Genomic DNA, 22,916 nt, shown 5'->3' with positions numbered 1-22,916 from the left:
TATACCCATCCTAAACCCTTACCCACCCGAATCTCTTACCCACCCTAACCCCTTACACAGCGTAATCTCTTACCCACCCTAATATCTTACCCACCCTATCCCCATATCCACCCAAATATCTTACCCACTATAACCCCTCACCCACCCTAATCTCTTACCCACACTAATCTCTTAACCACCCTAATCTCTTACCCACCCTAACCCTATACCCATCCTAAACCCTTACCCACCCTAATCTCTTACCCACCCTAACCTCTTACCCACCCTAATCACTTACCTACACTAATCTCTTACACACCCTAACCCTTTATTCAGCCTAACCCCTTACCCACCCTAATCTCTTACCCAACCTAACCCATTACCCAGGCTAATCTCTTACACACCCTAATCTCTTACCTACCCTAACCCCTTACCCACCCTAATCTCTTAGCCAACCTAAACCATTACCCAACCTAATCTCTTACACACCCTAATCTCTTACCCACCATAACTCCTTACCCACACTAATCTGTTACACACCCTAACCTCTTACCCACCCTAATCACTTACCTGCACTAATCTCTTACACACCCTAACCCTTTATTCAGCCTAACCCCTTACCCACCCTAATCTCTTACCCAGCCTAACCTCTCACCCCGCTTATCCCTTAACCACCCTAATATCTTACCCACCCTAACCCCTTACCCACCCTAACCGCTTACACACCCTAACCTCTTACCCACCCTAACCTCTTACCCTGCTAACCCCTTACCCACCCTAATCTCTTACCCACCCTAACCCCTTACCCACCCTAACCCCTTACCCACCCTAATCTCTTACCCACCCTAACCCCTTACACACCCTAATCCCTTAACCACCCTAATCACTTACCAAACCTAACCTCTTACCCACCCTAATCTCTTACCCACCCTAATCTCTTACACACCCTAATCCCTTACCCACCCTAATCTCTTACTCACCCTAATCTCTTACCCACACTAATCTCTTACCCACCTAACCGCTTACCCACCCTAACCTCTTACCCACCCTAACTCCTTACCCACCCTAACCTCTTAGCCACCCTAATCACTTACGCACCCTAACCTCTTACCCACCCTAATCTCTTACCCACCCTAATCTCTTACCCACCCTAACACCTTACCGATCCTAATCTCTTACCCACCTTAACCTCTTACCCACCCTAACCCCTTACCCACCCTAACACCTTACCGACCCTAATCTCTTACCCTACCTAACCACTTACCCACCCTAACCCGTTACCCACCCTAATCCCTTACCCACCCTAATGTCTTACCCACCCTAATCTCTTACCCACACTAACCCCTTACACACTCTAACCCCTTACCAACGCTAATATCTTAACCACCCTAATCTCTTACCCACCCTAACCCCTTACCCACCCTAACCCCATACCGACACTCACCACTTACCCAAACTAATCCCTAACCCACCCTAATCTCTTACCCACCCTAATCTCTTAACCACCCTAACCCCGTACCCACCCTAACCTCTTACCCAACTAAACCCTTACCCACCCTAATCTCTTAGCCACCCTAAACCCATACCCACCCTAAAACCTTACCAACCCTAATTTCTTACCCACCCTAATCTCTTACCAACCCTAACCACTTACCCACCATAACTTCTTACCCACCCTAACCCCTTACCCACCCTAACCCGTTACCCACCCTAATCCCTTACCCACCCTAATCTCTTACCAACCTAACCCCTTACCAACCCTAACATCTTACCCACCCTAATCTCTTACCCACACTAATATCTTAGCCACCCTAATCTCTTACCCACACAAACCCTTATCCTCCCTGACCCTTAACCAAAGCTAATCTCTTACTCACCCTAATCTCTTACCCACCCTAACCCCTTACACACCATAATCTCTTACCCACCCTAATCTCTTACCCACCCTAATATCTTACCCACACAAACCCTTACCCTCCCTGACCCATAACCAAAGCTAATCTCTTACCCACCCTAATCTCTTACCCACCCTAACCCCTTACACACCATAATCTCTTACCCACCCTAATATCTTACCCACCCTATCCCCATATCCACCCAAATATCTTACCCACTATAACCCCTCACCCACCCTAATCTCTTACCCACACTAATCTCTTACCCACCCTAACCCTATACCCATCCTAAACCCTTACCCACCCTAATCTCTTACCCACCCTAACCCCTTACACAGCGTAATCTCTTACCCACCCTAATATCTTACCCACCCTATCCCCATATCCACCCAAATATCTTACCCACTATAACCCCTCACCCACCCTAATCTCTTACCCACACTAATCTCTTAACCACCCTAATCTCTTACCCACCCTAACCCTATACCCATCCTAAACCCTTACCCACCCTAATCTCTTACCCACCCTAAACACTTACCCACCCTAACCCCTTAACCACCCTAACTTGTTACGCACCCTAACCCCTTACCCACCCTAACCCCTTACCCACCCTAACCCCTTACCCACCCTAACCTCTTACCCACCCTAACCCCTTACCCACCCTAACCTCTTGCCAACCCTAACCTCTTACCCACCATAACCCCTTACCCACCCTAACCCCTTACCCAACCTAATCTCTTAGCCACCGTAATCCCTTACCCACCCTATCCCCTTACCCAACCTAACCTCTTACCCACCCTAACCCCTTACCCACCCAAACCCCTTACCTACCCTAACCACTTACCCAACCTAATCTCTTACCCGCCCTAATCCCATACCCACTCTAATCCCTTATCCACCCTAATCTCTTTCCCAACCTTATATTTTACCCACCCTAACCCCTTATACACCCTAACCCCTTACACATCCTAATCTCATACCCAACCTAACCCCTTGCCCATCTTAACCCCTTACCCACCCTAATCTCTTACCCACCCTAATCTCTTACCAACCCTAACAGTTTACCCACCCTAACCCCGTACCCACACTAATCCCTTACCCACCCTAATCTCTTACCCACCCTAACACTTTACCCACCCTAACCTATTACCCACCCAAATATCTTACCCACTCTAACCCCTCAACCACCCTAATCTCTTACCCACACTAATCTGTTAACCACCCTAAACCCTTACCCACCCTAATCTCTTACCCACCCTAATCTCTTACCCACCCTAAACACTTACCCACCCTAACTTCTTACCCACCCTAACCCCTTAACCACCTTAACACCTTACCCACCCTAACGTCTTACGCACCCTAACCTCTTGCCCACCCTAACCACTTACCCACCATAACCCCTTACCCACCCTAAACCCTTAACCACCCTAATCTCATACCCACCTTAATCTCTTACGCACCCTAACCCCTTACCCACCCTAACTTGTTACACACCCTAACCACTTACCCACCCTAACCCCTTACCCACCCTAACCCCTTACCCACCCTAACCACTTACCCACCATAACCTTTTACCCCGCTATCCCCTTACCCAACCTAATTTCTTACCCACCCTAACCCCTTATCCACCCTAATCCCTTACCCATCCTAATCCCTTACCCACCCAAATCCCTTACCCTCCCAAATCCCTTACCCACCCTAACCCCTTACCCACCCTAACCTCTTACCCAACTAACCCCTTACCCACCCTAACCCCTTACCCACCCTAATCTCTTACCCAACCTAACCCATTACCCAAGCTAATCTCTTACCCACCCTAATCTCTTACCCACCCTAACCTCTTACCCACCCGAATCACTTACCCAACCTAATCCCTTACCTACACTAATCTCTTACACACCCTAACCCTTTATTCAGCCTAACCCCTAATCCACCCTAATCTCTTACCCACCCTAACCCCTTACCCACCCTAATCTCTTACCCACCCTATCCTCTTACCCCGCTAACCCCTTACCCACCTTAATCTCTTACTCACCCTAACCCCTTACCCACCCTAACCTCTTACCCACCCTAATCCCTTTCCCACCCAAACCCCTTACCCCCCTAACCCCTTACCCACCCTAACCTCTTACCCACCCTAACCCCTTACCCAACCTAACCACTTATCCTCTATAACCCCTTACACATCCTAAACCCTTACCCACCCTATATTGTTACCCACCCTAACCCCTTACCCACCCTAACCTCTTACCCTCCCTAACCCCTTACACACCCTAACCCCTTACCCACCCTATTCTCTTACCCACCCTAATCTCCTACCCACACTAACCACTTACCCACCCTAACCCATTACCGACCCTAATCTTTTACCGAACCTAATCCCTTACCCACACTAACCCCTTATCCACCCTAATCTCTTACACACCCTATCCTCTTAGCCCGCTAACCCCTTACCCACTCTAATCACTTACACACCCTAATCCCTTACCCACCCTAATCTCTTACCCGCCCTAATATCTTACCCACCCTAATCACTAACCCACGCTAATCTCTTACCCACACTAACCCGTTACCCACCCTAACCCCTTAACAACCCTAATCTCTTACCCAACCTAATCTCTTACCTACCCTAACCCCGTACCCAACCTAACCCCTTACCCAACCAAAGCTATTACCCACCCTAATATCGTACCCACCCTAGCCCCTTATCCACCCAAATATATTACCCACCCTAACCCCTTACCCACCCTAATCTCTTACCCACCCTAATCGTTTAACCACCCTAATCTCTTACCTATCCTAACCCCTTACCCACCCTAACCCCTTTCCACACTAACCCCTTACCGACCCTCACCTCTTACCCACCCTAATCCCTAACCCACCCTAATCTCTTACCCACCCTAATCTCTTACCCACTCTAACCCCTACCCAATCTAACCTCTTACCCAACTAAGCCCTTACCCACCCTAACCTCTTACCCACCCTAACCTCTTACCCACCCTAACATCTTACCCACCCAAACCCCTTACCCACCCTAATCCCTTACCCAGCCTTATCTCTTACCCACCCTAACCCCTTACCCACCCTAGCCTCTTACCCAACAAACCCCTTACCCACCCTAAACACTTACCCACCCTAATCTCTTACCCACCCTAACCTCTTAAGCACCCTAACCCCTTACCCACCCTAACCTCTTATCCACCCTAACCCCTTACCCACCCTAACCCCTTACCCACCCTAACCTCTTACCCACCCTAATCTCTTACCAACCCTAAACCCTCACCCACCCGAATCTCTTACCCACCCTGAACCCCTTACCCATCCCTAACCTCTTACAAACCCTAACCTCTTACCCACCCTAACCTTTTACCCCGCTATCCCCTTACCCAACCTAATTACTTACCCACCCTAACCCCTTATCCACCCTAATCCCTTACCCACCCTAACCCCTGACCCACCCTAACCTCTTACCCAACTAACCCCTTACCCACCCTAACCCCTTACTCACCCTAATCTCTTACCCAACCTAACCCATTACCCAAGCTAATCTCTTACCCACCCTAATCTCTTACCCACCCTAACCTCTTACCCACCCGAATCCCTTACCCAACCTAATCCCTTACCTACACTAATCTCTTACACACCCTAACCCTTTATTCAGCCTAACCCCTAATCCACCCTAATCTCTTACCCACCCTAACCACTTATCCACTCTAATCTCTTACCCACCCTATCCTCTTACCCCGCTAACGCCTTACCCACCCTAATCTCTTACCCACCCTAACCCCTTACCCACCCTAACCCATTACCCACCCTAATCTCTTACCCACCCTAACCCCTTACCCACCCTAATCCCTTAACCACCCTAATCACTTACCCATACTATCCTCTAACCCACCCTAATCTCTTACCCACCCTAATCTCTTACCCACCCAAATCCCTTACCCACCCTAATCTCTTACCCACACTAACCTCTTACCCACACTAACCTCTTACCCACCTAACCTCTTACCCACCCTAACCTCTTACCCACCCTAACCTCTTACCCACCCTAATCTCTTACGAACCCTAACCCCTCACCCACCCGAATCTCTTACCCACCCTGAACCCCTTACCCACCCTAACCCCTTACCCATCCTAATCTCTTACCCAACCTAACCCATTACCCAAGCTAATCTCTTACCCACCCTAATCTCTTACCCACCCTAACCTCTTACCCACCCGAATCCCTTACCCAACCTAATCCCTTACCTACACTAATCTCTTACACACCCGAACCCTTTATTCAGCATAACCCCTAATAAAACCCAAATCTCTTACCCACCCTAACATCTTACCCACCCTAACATCTTACCCACCCAAACCCCTTACCCACCCTAATCCCTTACCCAGCCTTATCTCTTACCCACCCTAACCCCTTACCCACCCTAGCCTCTTACCCAACAAACCCCTTACCCACCCTAAACACTTACCCACCCTAATCTCTTACCCACCCTAACCTCTTACCCACCCTAACCTCTTACCCATCATAACCCATTACCCACCCTAACCTCTTACCCACCCTAATCTCTTACCCACCCTAATCTCTTACCCACCCTAATCTCTTACACACACTAACCTCTTACCCACACTAACCTCTTACCCACCTAACCTCTTACCCACCCTAACCTCTTACCCACCCTAACCTCTTACCAACCCTAACCCCTCACCCACCCGAATCTCTTACCCACCCTGAACCCCTTACCCACCCTAACCCCTTACAAACCTAAACCTCTTACCCACCCTAACCTTTTACCCCGCTATCCCCTTACCCAACCTAATTTCTTACCCACCCTAACCCCTTATCCACCCTAATCCCTTACCCATCCTAATCCCTTACCCACCCAAATCCCTTACCCTCACAAATCCCTTACCCACCCTAACCCCTTACCCACCCTAAACTCTTACCCAACTAACCCCTTACCCACCCTAACCCCTTACCCACCCTAATCTCTTACCCAACCTAACCCATTACCCAAGCTAATCTCTTACCCACCCTAATCTCTTACCCACCCTAACCTCTTACCCACCCGAATCCCTTACCCAACCTAATCCCTTACCTACACTAATCTCTTACACACCCTAACCCTTTATTCAGCCTAACCCCTAATCCACCCTAATCTCTTACCCACCCTAACCCCTTACCCACCCTAATCTCTTACCCACCCTATCCTCTTACCCACCCTAATCTCTTACCAACCCTAACCCCTCACCCACCCGAATCTCTTACCCACCCTGAACCCCTTACCCACCCTAACCCCTTACAAACCCTAACCTCTTACCCACCCTAACCTTTTACCCCACTATCCCCTTACCCAACCTAATTTCTTACCCACCCTAACCCCTTATCCACCCTAATCCCTTACCCATCCTAATCCCTTACCCACCCAAATCCCTTACCCTCCCAAATCCCTTACCCACCCTAACCCCTTACCCACCCTAACCTCTTACCCAACTAGCCCCTTACCCACCCTAACCCCTTACCCACCCTAATCTCTTACCCAACCTAACCCATTACCCAAGCTAATCTCTTACCCACCCTAATCGCTTAACCACCCTAATCTCTTACCTACCCAACCCCTTACCCACTCTAGTCTCTTACCCACCCTATCCTCTTACCCCGCTAACCCCTTACCCACCTTAATCTCTTACCAACCCTAACCCCTTACCCACCCTAACCCTTTACCCACCCTAATCTGTTACCCACCCTAACCCCTTACCCACCCTAACCCATTACACACCCTTTCCCTTAACCACCCTAATCACTTACCCAAACTATCCTCTTACCCACCCTAATCTCTTACCCACCCTAATCTCTTACCCACCCTAATCCCTTACCCACCCTAATCTCTTACCCACACTAACCTCTTACCCACACTAACCTCTTAGCCATCTAACCTCTTACCCACCCTAACCTCTTACCCACCCTAACCTCTTACCCACCCTAACCACTTACGCACCCTAATCTCTTACCCACCCTAACACATTACCCATCCTAAACTCTTACTCACCCTAACCTCTTACACACCCTAACCACTTACCCACCCTAACCTCTTACCGACCCTAATCTCTTACCCGACCAAACCACTTACCCACCCTAACCCGTTACCCACCCTAATCCCTTACCCACCCTAAACTCTTACCAACCTAACCCCTTACCAACCCTAACCTCTTACCGACCCTAATCTCTTACCCACCCTAATATCTTACCCACCCTAATCTCTTACCCACACTAACCCCTTACCCACCCTAATCTCTTACCCACCCTAAACCCTTACCCACCCTAATCTCTTACCCACCGTAATATCTTACCCACCCTAATCCCTTACCCACCCAAATATCTTACCCACTCTAAGCCCTCACCCACCCTAATTTCTTACCCACACTAATCTCTTAACCACCCTAATCTCTTACCCACCCTAATCTCTTACCCACCCTAAACCCTTACCCACCCTAATCTCTTACCCACCCTAATCTCTTACACACCCTAATCTCTTACCCACCCTAACCTCTTACCCTCCCTAATCTCTTACCAACCCTAACCCCTCACCCACCCGAATCTCTTACCCACCCTGAACCCCTTACCCAGCCTAACCCCTTACAAACCCTAACCTCTTACCCACCCTAACCTTTTACCCCGCTATCCCCTTACCCAACCTAATTTCTTACCCACCCTAACCCCTTATCCACCCTAATCCCTTACCCATCCTAATCCCTTACCCACCCAAATCCCTTACCCTCCCAAATCCCTTACCCACCCTAACCCCTTACCCACCCTAACCTCTTACCCAACTAACCCCTTACCCACCCTAACCCCTTACCCACCCTAATCTCTTACCCAACCTAACCCATTACCCAAGCTAATCTCTTACCCACCCTAATCTCTTACCCACCCTAACCTCTTACCCACCCGAATCCCTTACCCAACCTAATCCCTTACCTACACTAATCTCTTACACACCCTAACCCTTTATTCAGCCTAACCCCTAATCCACCCTAATCTCTTACCCACCCTAACCTCTTACCCACCCTAACCTTTTACCCCGCTATCCCCTTACCCAACCTAATTTCTTACCCACCCTAACCCCTTATCCACCCTAATCCCTTACCCATCCTAATCCCTTACCCACCCAAATCCCTTACCCTCACAAATCCCTTACCCACCCTAACCCCTTACCCACCCTAACCTCTTACCCAACTAACCCCTTACCCACCCTAACCCCTTACCCACCCTAATCTCTTACCCAACCTAACCCATTACCCAAGCTAATCTCTTACCCACCCTAATCTCTTACCCACCCTAACCTCTTACCCACCCGAATCCCTTACCCAACCTAATCCCTTACCTACACTAATCTCTTACACACCCTAACCCTTTATTCAGCCTAACCCCTAATCCACCCTAATCTCTTACCCACCCTAACCCCTTACCCACCCTAACCCATTACCCACCCTAATCCCTTAACCACCCTAATCACTTACCCAAACTATCCTCTTACCCACCGTAATCTCTTACCCACTCTAATCTCTTACCCACACTAACCTCTTACCCACACTAACCTCTTACCCACTTAACCTGTTACCCACCCTAACCCCTTACCCACCCTAATCTCTTACCCAACCTAACCCATTACCCAAGCTAATCTCTTACCCACCCTAATCTCTTACCCACCCTAACCTCTTACCCCCCCGAATCCCTTACCCAACCTAATCCCTTACCTACACTAATCTCTTACACACCCTAACCCTTTATTCAGCCTAACCCCTAATCCACCCTAATCTCTTACCCACCCTAACCTCTTACCCACCCTAACATCTTACCCACCCAAACCCCTTACCCACCCTAATCCCTTACCCAGCCTTATCTCTTACCCACCTTAACCCCTTACCCACCCTAGCCTCTTACCCAACAAACCCCTTACCCACCCTAAACACTTACCCACCCTAATCTCTTACCCACCCTAACCTCTTACCCACCCTAACCTCTTACCCACCATAACCCATTACCCACCCTAACCTCTTACCCACCCTAATCTCTTACCAACACTAACCCCTCACCCACCTGAATCTCTTACCCACCCTGAACCCCTTACCCTAACCCCTTACAAACCCTAACCTCTTACCCACCCTAACCTTTTACCCCGCTATCCCCTTACCCAACCTAATTTCTTACCCACCCTAACCCCTTATCCACCCTAATCCCTTACCCACCCTAATCCCTTACCCACCCAAGTCCCTTACCCTCCCAAACCCCTTACCCACCCTAACCCCTTACACACCCTAACCTCTTACCCACCCGAATCCCTTACCCAACCTAATCCCTTACCTACACTAATCTCTTACACACCCTAACCCTTTATTCAGCCTAACCCCTAATCCACCTTAATCTCTTACCCACCCTAACCCCTTACCCACTCTAATCTCTTACCCACCCTATCCTCTTACCCCGCTAACCCCTTACCCACCGTAATCTCTTACCAACCCTAACCCCTTACCCACGATAACCCTTTACCCACCCTAATCTGTTACCCACCCTAACCCCTTACCCACCCTAACCCGTTACCCACCCTAATCCCTTAACCACCCTAATCACTTACCCAAACTATCCTCTTACCCACCCTAATCTCTTACCCACCCTAATCTCTTACCCACCCTAATCCCTTACCCACCCTAATCTCTTACCCACACTAACCTCTTACCCACACTAACCTCTTAGCCACCTAACCTCTTACCCACCCTAACCTCTTACCCACCCTAACCTCTTACCCACCCTAACCACTTACGCACCCTAATCTCTTACCCACCCTAACACATTACCCATCCTAAACTCTTACTCACCCTAACCCCTTACACACCCTAACCACTTACCCACCCTAACCTCTTACCGACCCTAATCTCTTACCCGACCAAACCACTTACCCACCCTAACCCGTTACCCACCCTAATCCCTTACCCACCCTAAACTCTTACCAACCTAACCCCTTAACAAACCTAACCTCTTACCGACCCTAATCTCTTACCCACCCTAATATCTTACCCACCCTAATCTCTTACCCACACTAACCCCTTACCCACCCTAATCTCTTACCCACCCTAAACCCTTACCCACCCTAATCTCTTACCCACTGTAATATCTTACCCACCCTAACCCCTTACCCACCCAAATATCTTACCCACTCTAAGCCCTCACCCACCCTAATTTCTTACCCACACTAATCTCTTAACCACCCTAATCTCTTACCCACCCTAATCTCTTACCCACCCTAAACCCTTACCCACCCTAATCTCTTACCCACCCTAATCTCTTACACACCCTAATCTCTTACCCACCCTAACCTCTTACCCATCCTAACCCGTTACCCACCCTAACCCCTTACCCACCCTAACCTCTTACCCACACTAATCCGTTAACCACCCTAACCGCTTAACCACCCTAACCTCTTACCCACCCTAAACTCTTACGCAGCCTAACCCCTTACCCACCCTAACCCCTTACTCACCCTAACCCCATACACACCCTAACCTCATACCCACCCTAACCTCTTACCCAGCTAACCCCTTACCCACCGTAATCTCTTACCCACCCTAACCCCTTACCCACCCTATCCCCTTACCCACACTAATCCCTTACCCACCCAAACCCCTTACCCACCCTAACCCCATACACCCCCAACCTCTTACCCAACTAAAACCTTACCCGCCATAACCCCTTACCCACCCTAATCTCTTACCCAAACTAACCCATTACCCTCCCTAATCTCTTACCCAACCTAATCTCTTACCCACCCTAACTGCTTACCCATCCTAAACTCTTACGCACCCTAACCTCTTACCCAACCTAACCACTTACCCACCCTAATCCCTTACCCACCCTAACCCCATAACCACCCTAACCTGTTACCCACCCTAACCCCTTACCCACCCTAACCTCTTACCCACCCTAACCCCTTACCCACCCTAACCCCTTACCAACCCTAACCTCTAACTCACCCTAAACTCTTACCCACCCTAATCCCTTACCCACCCTAATCTCTTACCCACTCTAACCCCTTACTCCCCCTAACACCATACCCACCCTAACCTCATACCCACCCTAACCTCTTACCCAGCTAACCCTTTACCCAATCTAATCCCTTACCCACCCAAACCCCTTACCCACCCTAATCTCTTACCCAACCTAACCCATTACCCAAGCTAATCTCTTACCCACCCTAATCTCTTACCCACCCTAACCTCTTACCCACCCGAATCCCTTACCCAACCTAATCCCTTACCTACACTAATCTCTTACACACCCTAACCCTTTATTCAGCCTAACCCCTAATCCACCCTAATCTCTTACCCACCCTAACCCCTTACCCACCCTAACCCATTACCCACCCTAATCCCTTAACCACCCTAATCACTTACCCAAACTATCCTCTTACCCACCGTAATCTCTTACCCACTCTAATCTCTTACCCACACTAACCTCTTACCCACACTAACCTCTTACCCACCTAACCTGTTACCCACCCTAACCCCTTACCCACCCTAATCTCTTACCCAACCTAACCCATTACCCAAGCTAATCTCTTACCCACCCTAATCTCTTACCCACCCTAACCTCTTACCCCCCCCCGAATCCCTTACCCAACCTAATCCCTTACCTACACTAATCTCTTACACACCCTAACCCTTTATTCAGCCTAATCCCTAATCCACCCTAATCTCTTACCCACCCTAACCTCTTACCCACCCTAACATCTTACCCACCCAAACCCCTTACCCACCCTAATCCCTTACCCAGCCTTATCTCTTACCCACCTTAACCCCTTACCCACCCTAGCCTCTTACCCAACAAACCCCTTACCCACCCTAAACACTTACCCACCCTAATCTCTTACCCACCCTAACCTCTTACCCACCCTAACCTCTTACCCACCATAACCCATTACCCACCCTAACCTCTTACCCACCCTAATCTCTTACCAACACTAACCCCTCACCCACCTGAATCTCTTACCCACCCTGAACCCCTTACCCTAACCCCTTACAAACCCTAACCTCTTACCCACCCTAACCTTTTACCCCGCTATCCCCTTACCCAACCTAATTTCTTACCCACCCTAACCCCTTATCCACCCTAATCCCTTACCCACCCTAATCCCTTACCCACCCAAGTCCCTTACCCTCCCAAACCCCTTACCCACCCTAACCCCTTACACACCCTAACCTCTTACCCACCCGAATCCCTTACCCAACCTAATCCCTTACCTACACTAATCTCTTACACACCCTAACCCTTTATTCAGCCTAACCCCTAATCCACCTTAATCTCTTACCCACCCTAACCCCTTACCCACTCTAATCTCTTACCCACCCTATCCTCTTACCCCGCTAACCCCTTATCCACCGTAATCTCTTACCAACCCTAACCCCTTACCCACGATAACCCTTTACCCACCCTAATCTGTTACCCACCCTAACCCCTTACCCACCCTAACCCGTTACCCACCCTAATCCCTTAACCACCCTAATCACTTACCCAAACTATCCTCTTACCCACCCTAATCTCTTACCCACCCTAATCTCTTACCCACCCTAATCCCTTACCCACCCTAATCTCTTACCCACACTAACCTCTTACCCACACTAACCTCTTAGCCACCTAACCTCTTACCCACCCTAACCTCTTACCCACCCTAACCTCTTACCCACCCTAACCACTTACGCACCCTAATCTCTTACCCACCCTAACACATTACCCATCCTAAACTCTTACTCACCCTAACCCCTTACACACCCTAACCACTTACCCACCCTAACCTCTTACCGACCCTAATCTCTTACCCGACCAAACCACTTACCCACCCTAACCCGTTACCCACCCTAATCCCTTACCCACCCTAAACTCTTACCAACCTAACCCCTTAACAAACCTAACCTCTTACCGACCCTAATCTCTTACCCACCCTAATATCTTACCCACCTGAATCTCTTACCCACCCTGAACCCCTTACCCTAACCCCTTACAAACCCTAACCTCTTACCCACCCTAACCTTTTACCCCGCTATCCCCTTACCCAACCTAATTTCTTACCCACCCTAACCCCTTATCCACCCTAATCCCTTACCCACCCTAATCCCTTACCCACCCAAGTCCCTTACCCTCCCAAACCCCTTACCCACCCTAACCCCTTACACACCCTAACCTCTTACCCACCCGAATCCCTTACCCAACCTAATCCCTTACCTACACTAATCTCTTACACACCCTAACCCTTTATTCAGCCTAACCCCTAATCCACCTTAATCTCTTACCCACCCTAACCCCTTACCCACTCTAATCTCTTACCCACCCTATCCTCTTACCCCGCTAACCCCTTACCCACCGTAATCTCTTACCAACCCTAACCCCTTACCCACCCTAACCCTTTACCCACCCTAATCTGTTACCCACCCTAACCCCTTACCCACCCTAACCCGTTACCCACCCTAATCCCTTAACCACCCTAATCACTTACCCAAACTATCCTCTTACCCACCCTAATCTCTTACCCACCCTAATCTCTTACCCACCCTAATCCCTTACCCACCCTAATCTCTTACCCACACTAACCTCTTACCCACACTAACCTCTTAGCCACCTAACCTCTTACCCACCCTAACCTCTTACCCACCCTAACCTCTTACCCACCCTAACCACTTACGCACCCTAATCTCTTACCCACCCTAACACATTACCCATCCTAAACTCTTACTCACCCTAACCCCTTACACACCCTAACCACTTACCCACCCTAACCTCTTACCGACCCTAATCTCTTACCCGACCAAACCACTTACCCACCCTAACCCGTTACCCACCCTAATCCCTTACCCACCCTAAACTCTTACCAACCTAACCCCTTAACAAACCTAACCTCTTACCGACCCTAATCTCTTACCCACCCTAATATCTTACCCACCCTAATCTCTTACCCACACTAACCCCTTACCCACCCTAATCTCTTACCCACCCTAAACCCTTACCCACCCTAATCTCTTACCCACTGTAATATCTTACCCACCCTAACCCCTTACCCACCCAAATATCTTACCCACTCTAAGCCCTCACCCACCCTAATTTCTTACCCACACTAATCTCTTAACCACCCTAATCTCTTACCCACCCTAATCTCTTACCCACCCTAAACCCTTACCCACCCTAATCTCTTACCCACCCTAATCTCTTACACACCCTAATCTCTTACCCACCCTAACCTCTTACCCATCCTAACCCGTTACCCACCCTAACCCCTTACCCACCCTAACCTCTTACCCACACTAATCCGTTAACCACCCTAACCGCTTAACCACCCTAACCTCTTACCCACCCTAAACTCTTACGCAGCCTAACCCCTTACCCACCCTAACCCCTTACTCACCCTAACCCCATACACACCCTAACCTCATACCCACCCTAACCTCTTACCCAGCTAACCCCTTACCCACCGTAATCTCTTACCCACCCTAACCCCTTACCCACCCTATCCCCTTACCCACACTAATCCCTTACCCACCCAAACCCCTTACCCACCCTAACCCCATACACCCCCAACCTCTTACCCAACTAAAACCTTACCCGCCATAACCCCTTACCCACCCTAATCTCTTACCCAAACTAACCCATTACCCTCCCTAATCTCTTACCCAACCTAATCTCTTACCCACCCTAACTGCTTACCCATCCTAAACTCTTACGCACCCTAACCTCTTACCCAACCTAACCACTTACCCACCCTAATCCCTTACCCACCCTAACCCCATAACCACCCTAACCTGTTACCCACCCTAACCCCTTACCCACCCTAACCTCTTACCCACCCTAACCCCTTACCCACCCTAACCCCTTACCAACCCTAACCTCTAACTCACCCTAAACTCTTACCCACCCTAATCCCTTACCCACCCTAATCTCTTACCCACTCTAACCCCTTACTCCCCCTAACACCATACCCACCCTAACCTCATACCCACCCTAACCTCTTACCCAGCTAACCCTTTACCCAATCTAATCCCTTACCCACCCAAACCCCTTACCCACCCTAATCTCTTACCCAACCTAACCCATTACCCAAGCTAATCTCTTACCCACCCTAATCTCTTACCCACCCTAACCTCTTACCCACCCGAATCCCTTACCCAACCTAATCCCTTACCTACACTAATCTCTTACACACCCTAACCCTTTATTCAGCCTAACCCCTAATCCACCCTAATCTCTTACCCACCCTAACCCCTTACCCACCCTAACCCATTACCCACCCTAATCCCTTAACCACCCTAATCACTTACCCAAACTATCCTCTTACCCACCGTAATCTCTTACCCACTCTAATCTCTTACCCACACTAACCTCTTACCCACACTAACCTCTTACCCACCTAACCTGTTACCCACCCTAACCCCTTACCCACCCTAATCTCTTACCCAACCTAACCCATTACCCAAGCTAATCTCTTACCCACCCTAATCTCTTACCCACCCTAACCTCTTACCCCCCCCCGAATCCCTTACCCAACCTAATCCCTTACCTACACTAATCTCTTACACACCCTAACCCTTTATTCAGCCTAATCCCTAATCCACCCTAATCTCTTACCCACCCTAACCTCTTACCCACCCTAACATCTTACCCACCCAAACCCCTTACCCACCCTAATCCCTTACCCAGCCTTATCTCTTACCCACCTTAACCCCTTACCCACCCTAGCCTCTTACCCAACAAACCCCTTACCCACCCTAAACACTTACCCACCCTAATCTCTTACCCACCCTAACCTCTTACCCACCCTAACCTCTTACCCACCATAACCCATTACCCACCCTAACCTCTTACCCACCCTAATCTCTTACCAACACTAACCCCTCACCCACCTGAATCTCTTACCCACCCTGAACCCCTTACCCTAACCCCTTACAAACCCTAACCTCTTACCCACCCTAACCTTTTACCCCGCTATCCCCTTACCCAACCTAATTTCTTACCCACCCTAACCCCTTATCCACCCTAATCCCTTACCCACCCTAATCCCTTACCCACCCAAGTCCCTTACCCTCCCAAACCCCTTACCCACCCTAACCCCTTACACACCCTAACCTCTTACCCACCCGAATCCCTTACCCAACCTAATCCCTTACCTACACTAATCTCTTACACACCCTAACCCTTTATTCAGCCTAACCCCTAATCCACCTTAATCTCTTACCCACCCTAACCCCTTACCCACTCTAATCTCTTACCCACCCTATCCTCTTACCCCCGCTAACCCCTTATCCACCGTAATCTCTTACCAACCCTAACCCCTTACCCACGATAACCCTTTACCCACCCTAATCTGTTACCCACCCTAACCCCTTACCCACCCTAACCCGTTACCCACCCTAATCCCTTAACCACCCTAATCACTTACCCAAACTATCCTCTTACCCACCCTAATCTCTTACCCACCCTAATCTCTTACCCACCCTAATCCCTTACCCACCCTAATCTCTTACCCACACTAACCTCTTACCCACACTAACCTCTTAGCCACCTAACCTCTTACCCACCCTAACCTCTTACCCACCCTAACCTCTTACCCACCCTAACCACTTACGCACCCTAATCTCTTACCCACCCTAACACATTACCCATCCTAAACTCTTACTCACCCTAACCCCTTACACACCCTAACCACTTACCCACCCTAACCTCTTACCGACCCTAATCTCTTACCCGACCAAACCACTTACCCACCCTAACCCGTTACCCACCCTAATCCCTTACCCACCCTAAACTCTTACCAACCTAACCCCTTAACAAACCTAACCTCTTACCGACCCTAATCTCTTACCCACCCTAATATCTTACCCACCCTAATCTCTTACCCACACTAACCCCTTACCCACCCTAATCTCTTACCCACCCTAAACCCTTACCCACCCTAATCTCTTACCCACTGTAATATCTTACCCACCCTAACCCCTTACCCACCCAAATATCTTACCCACTCTAAGCCCTCACCCACCCTAATTTCTTACCCACACTAATCTCTTAACCACCCTAATCTCTTACCCACCCTAATCTCTTACCCACCCTAAACCCTTACCCACCCTAATCTCTTACCCACCCTAATCTCTTACACACCCTAATCTCTTACCCACCCTAACCTCTTACCCATCCTAACCCGTTACCCACCCTAACCCCTTACCCACCCTAACCTCTTACCCACACTAATCCGTTAACCACCCTAACCGCTTAACCACCCTAACCTCTTACCCACCCTAAACTCTTACGCAGCCTAACCCCTTACCCACCCTAACCCCTTACTCACCCTAACCCCATACACACCCTAACCTCATACCCACCCTAACCTCTTACCCAGCTAACCCCTTACCCACCGTAATCTCTTACCCACCCTAACCCCTTACCCACCCTATCCCCTTACCCACACTAATCCCTTACCCACCCAAACCCCTTACCCACCCTAACCCCATACACCCCCAACCTCTTACCCAACTAAAACCTTACCCGCCATAACCCCTTACCCACCCTAATCTCTTACCCAAACTAACCCATTACCCTCCCTAATCTCTTACCCAACCTAATCTCTTACCCACCCTAACTGCTTACCCATCCTAAACTCTTACGCACCCTAACCTCTTACCCAACCTAACCACTTACCCACCCTAATCCCTTACCCACCCTAACCCCATAACCACCCTAACCTGTTACCCACCCTAACCCCTTACCCACCCTAACCTCTTACCCACCCTAACCCCTTACCCACCCTAACCCCTTACCAACCCTAACCTCTAACTCACCCTAAACTCTTACCCACCCTAATCCCTTACCCACCCTAATCTCTTACCCACTCTAACCCCTTACTCCCCCTAACACCATACCCACCCTAACCTCATACCCACCCTAACCTCTTACCCAGCTAACCCTTTACCCAATCTAATCCCTTACCCACCCAAACCCCTTACCCACCCTAATCTCTTACCCAACCTAACCCATTACCCAAGCTAATCTCTTACCCACCCTAATCTCTTACCCACCCTAACCTCTTACCCACCCGAATCCCTTACCCAACCTAATCCCTTACCTACACTAATCTCTTACACACCCTAACCCTTTATTCAGCCTAACCCCTAATCCACCCTAATCTCTTACCCACCCTAACCCCTTACCCACCCTAACCCATTACCCACCCTAATCCCTTAACCACCCTAATCACTTACCCAAACTATCCTCTTACCCACCGTAATCTCTTACCCACTCTAATCTCTTACCCACACTAACCTCTTACCCACACTAACCTCTTACCCACCTAACCTGTTACCCACCCTAACCCCTTACCCACCCTAATCTCTTACCCAACCTAACCCATTACCCAAGCTAATCTCTTACCCACCCTAATCTCTTACCCACCCTAACCTCTTACCCCCCCCGAATCCCTTACCCAACCTAATCCCTTACCTACACTAATCTCTTACACACCCTAACCCTTTATTCAGCCTAATCCCTAATCCACCCTAATCTCTTACCCACCCTAACCTCTTACCCACCCTAACATCTTACCCACCCAAACCCCTTACCCACCCTAATCCCTTACCCAGCCTTATCTCTTACCCACCTTAACCCCTTACCCACCCTAGCCTCTTACCCAACAAACCCCTTACCCACCCTAAACACTTACCCACCCTAATCTCTTACCCACCCTAACCTCTTACCCACCCTAACCTCTTACCCACCATAACCCATTACCCACCCTAACCTCTTACCCACCCTAATCTCTTACCAACACTAACCCCTCACCCACCTGAATCTCTTACCCACCCTGAACCCCTTACCCTAACCCCTTACAAACCCTAACCTCTTACCCACCCTAACCTTTTACCCCGCTATCCCCTTACCCAACCTAATTTCTTACCCACCCTAACCCCTTATCCACCCTAATCCCTTACCCACCCTAATCCCTTACCCACCCAAGTCCCTTACCCTCCCTAACCCCTTACCCACCCTAACCCCTTACACACCCTAACCTCTTACCTACCCGAATCCCTTACCCAACCTAATCCCTTACCTACACTAATCTCTTACACACCCTAACCCTTTATTCAGCCTAACCCCTAATCCACCTTAATCTCTTACCCACCCTAACCCCTTACCCACTCTAATCTCTTACCCACCCTATCCTCTTACCCCGCTAACCCCTTACCCACCGTAATCTCTTACCAACCCTAACCCCTTACCCACCCTAACCCTTTACCCACCCTAATCTGTTACCCACCCTAACCCCTTACCCACCCTAACCCGTTACCCACCCTAATCCCTTAACCACCCTAATCACTTACCCAAACTATCCTCTTACCCACCCTAATCTCTTACCCACCCTAATCTCTTACCCACCCTAATCCCTTACCCACCCTAATCTCTTACCCACACTAACCTCTTACCCACACTAACCTCTTAGCCACCTAACCTCTTACCCACCCTAACCTCTTACCCACCCTAACCTCTTACCCACCCTAACCACTTACGCACCCTAATCTCTTACCCACCCTAACACATTACCCATCCTAAACTCTTACTCACCCTAACCCCTTACACACCCTAACCACTTACCCACCCTAACCTCTTACCGACCCTAATCTCTTACCCGACCAAACCACTTACCCACCCTAACCCGTTACCCACCCTAATCCCTTACCCACCCTAAACTCTTACCAACCTAACCCCTTAACAAACCTAACCTCTTACCGACCCTAATCTCTTACCCACCCTAATATCTTACCCACCCTAATCTCTTACCCACACTAACCCCTTACCCACCCTAATCTCTTACCCACCCTAAACCCTTACCCACCCTAATCTCTTACCCACTGTAATATCTTACCCACCCTAACCCCTTACCCACCCAAATATCTTACCCACTCTAAGCCCTCACCCACCCTAATTTCTTACCCACACTAATCTCTTAACCACCCTAATCTCTTACCCACCCTAATCTCTTACCCACCCTAAACCCTTACCCACCCTAATCTCTTACCCACCCTAATCTCTTACACACCCTAATCTCTTACCCACCCTAACCTCTTACCCATCCTAACCCGTTACCCACCCTAACCCCTTACCCACCCTAACCTCTTACCCACACTAATCCGTTAACCACCCTAACCGCTTAACCACCCTAACCTCTTACCCACCCTAAACTCTTACGCAGCCTAACCCCTTACCCACCCTAACCCCTTACTCACCCTAACCCCATACACACCCTAACCTCATACCCACCCTAACCTCTTACCCAGCTAACCCCTTACCCACCGTAATCTCTTACCCACCCTAACCCCTTACCCACCCTATCCCCTTACCCACACTAATCCCTTACCCACCCAAACCCCTTACCCACCCTAACCCCATACACCCCCAACCTCTTACCCAACTAAAACCTTACCCGCCATAACCCCTTACCCACCCTAATCTCTTACCCAAACTAACCCATTACCCTCCCTAATCTCTTACCCAACCTAATCTCTTACCCACCCTAACTGCTTACCCATCCTAAACTCTTACGCACCCTAACCTCTTACCCAACCTAACCACTTACCCACCCTAATCCCTTACCCACCCTAACCCCATAACCACCCTAACCTGTTACCCACCCTAACCCCTTACCCACCCTAACCTCTTACCCACCCTAACCCCTTACCCACCCTAACCCCTTACCAACCCTAACCTCTAACTCACCCTAAACTCTTACCCACCCTAATCCCTTACCCACCCTAATCTCTTACCCACTCTAACCCCTTACTCCCCCTAACACCATACCCACCCTAACCTCATACCCACCCTAACCTCTTACCCAGCTAACCCTTTACCCAATCTAATCCCTTACCCACCCAAACCCCTTACCCACCCTAATCTCTTACCCAACCTAACCCATTACCCAAGCTAATCTCTTACCCACCCTAATCTCTTACCCACCCTAACCTCTTACCCACCCGAATCCCTTACCCAACCTAATCCCTTACCTACACTAATCTCTTACACACCCTAACCCTTTATTCAGCCTAACCCCTAATCCACCCTAATCTCTTACCCACCCTAACCCCTTACCCACCCTAACCCATTACCCACCCTAATCCCTTAACCACCCTAATCACTTACCCAAACTATCCTCTTACCCACCGTAATCTCTTACCCACTCTAATCTCTTACCCACACTAACCTCTTACCCACACTAACCTCTTACCCACCTAACCTGTTACCCACCCTAACCCCTTACCCACCCTAATCTCTTACCCAACCTAACCCATTACCCAAGCTAATCTCTTACCCACCCTAATCTCTTACCCACCCTAACCTCTTACCCCCCCCGAATCCCTTACCCAACCTAATCCCTTACCTACACTAATCTCTTACACACCCTAACCCTTTATTCAGCCTAATCCCTAATCCACCCTAATCTCTTACCCACCCTAACCTCTTACCCACCCTAACATCTTACCCACCCAAACCCCTTACCCACCCTAATCCCTTACCCAGCCTTATCTCTTACCCACCTTAACCCCTTACCCACCCTAGCCTCTTACCCAACAAACCCCTTACCCACCCTAAACACTTACCCACCCTAATCTCTTACCCACCCTAACCTCTTACCCACCCTAACCTCTTACCCACCATAACCCATTACCCACCCTAACCTCTTACCCACCCTAATCTCTTACCAACACTAACCCCTCACCCACCTGAATCTCTTACCCACCCTGAACCCCTTACCCTAACCCCTTACAAACCCTAACCTCTTACCCACCCTAACCTTTTACCCCGCTATCCCCTTACCCAACCTAATTTCTTACCCACCCTAACCCCTTATCCACCCTAATCCCTTACCCACCCTAATCCCTTACCCACCCAAGTCCCTTACCCTCCCTAACCCCTTACCCACCCTAACCCCTTACACACCCTAACCTCTTACCTACCCGAATCCC

This window comes from Carcharodon carcharias, chromosome 19 (assembly GCF_017639515.1).
Source record: "Carcharodon carcharias isolate sCarCar2 chromosome 19, sCarCar2.pri, whole genome shotgun sequence".
Lineage (NCBI taxonomy): Eukaryota > Metazoa > Chordata > Chondrichthyes > Lamniformes > Lamnidae > Carcharodon > Carcharodon carcharias.
This window is presented reverse-complemented; position numbering follows the sequence as displayed.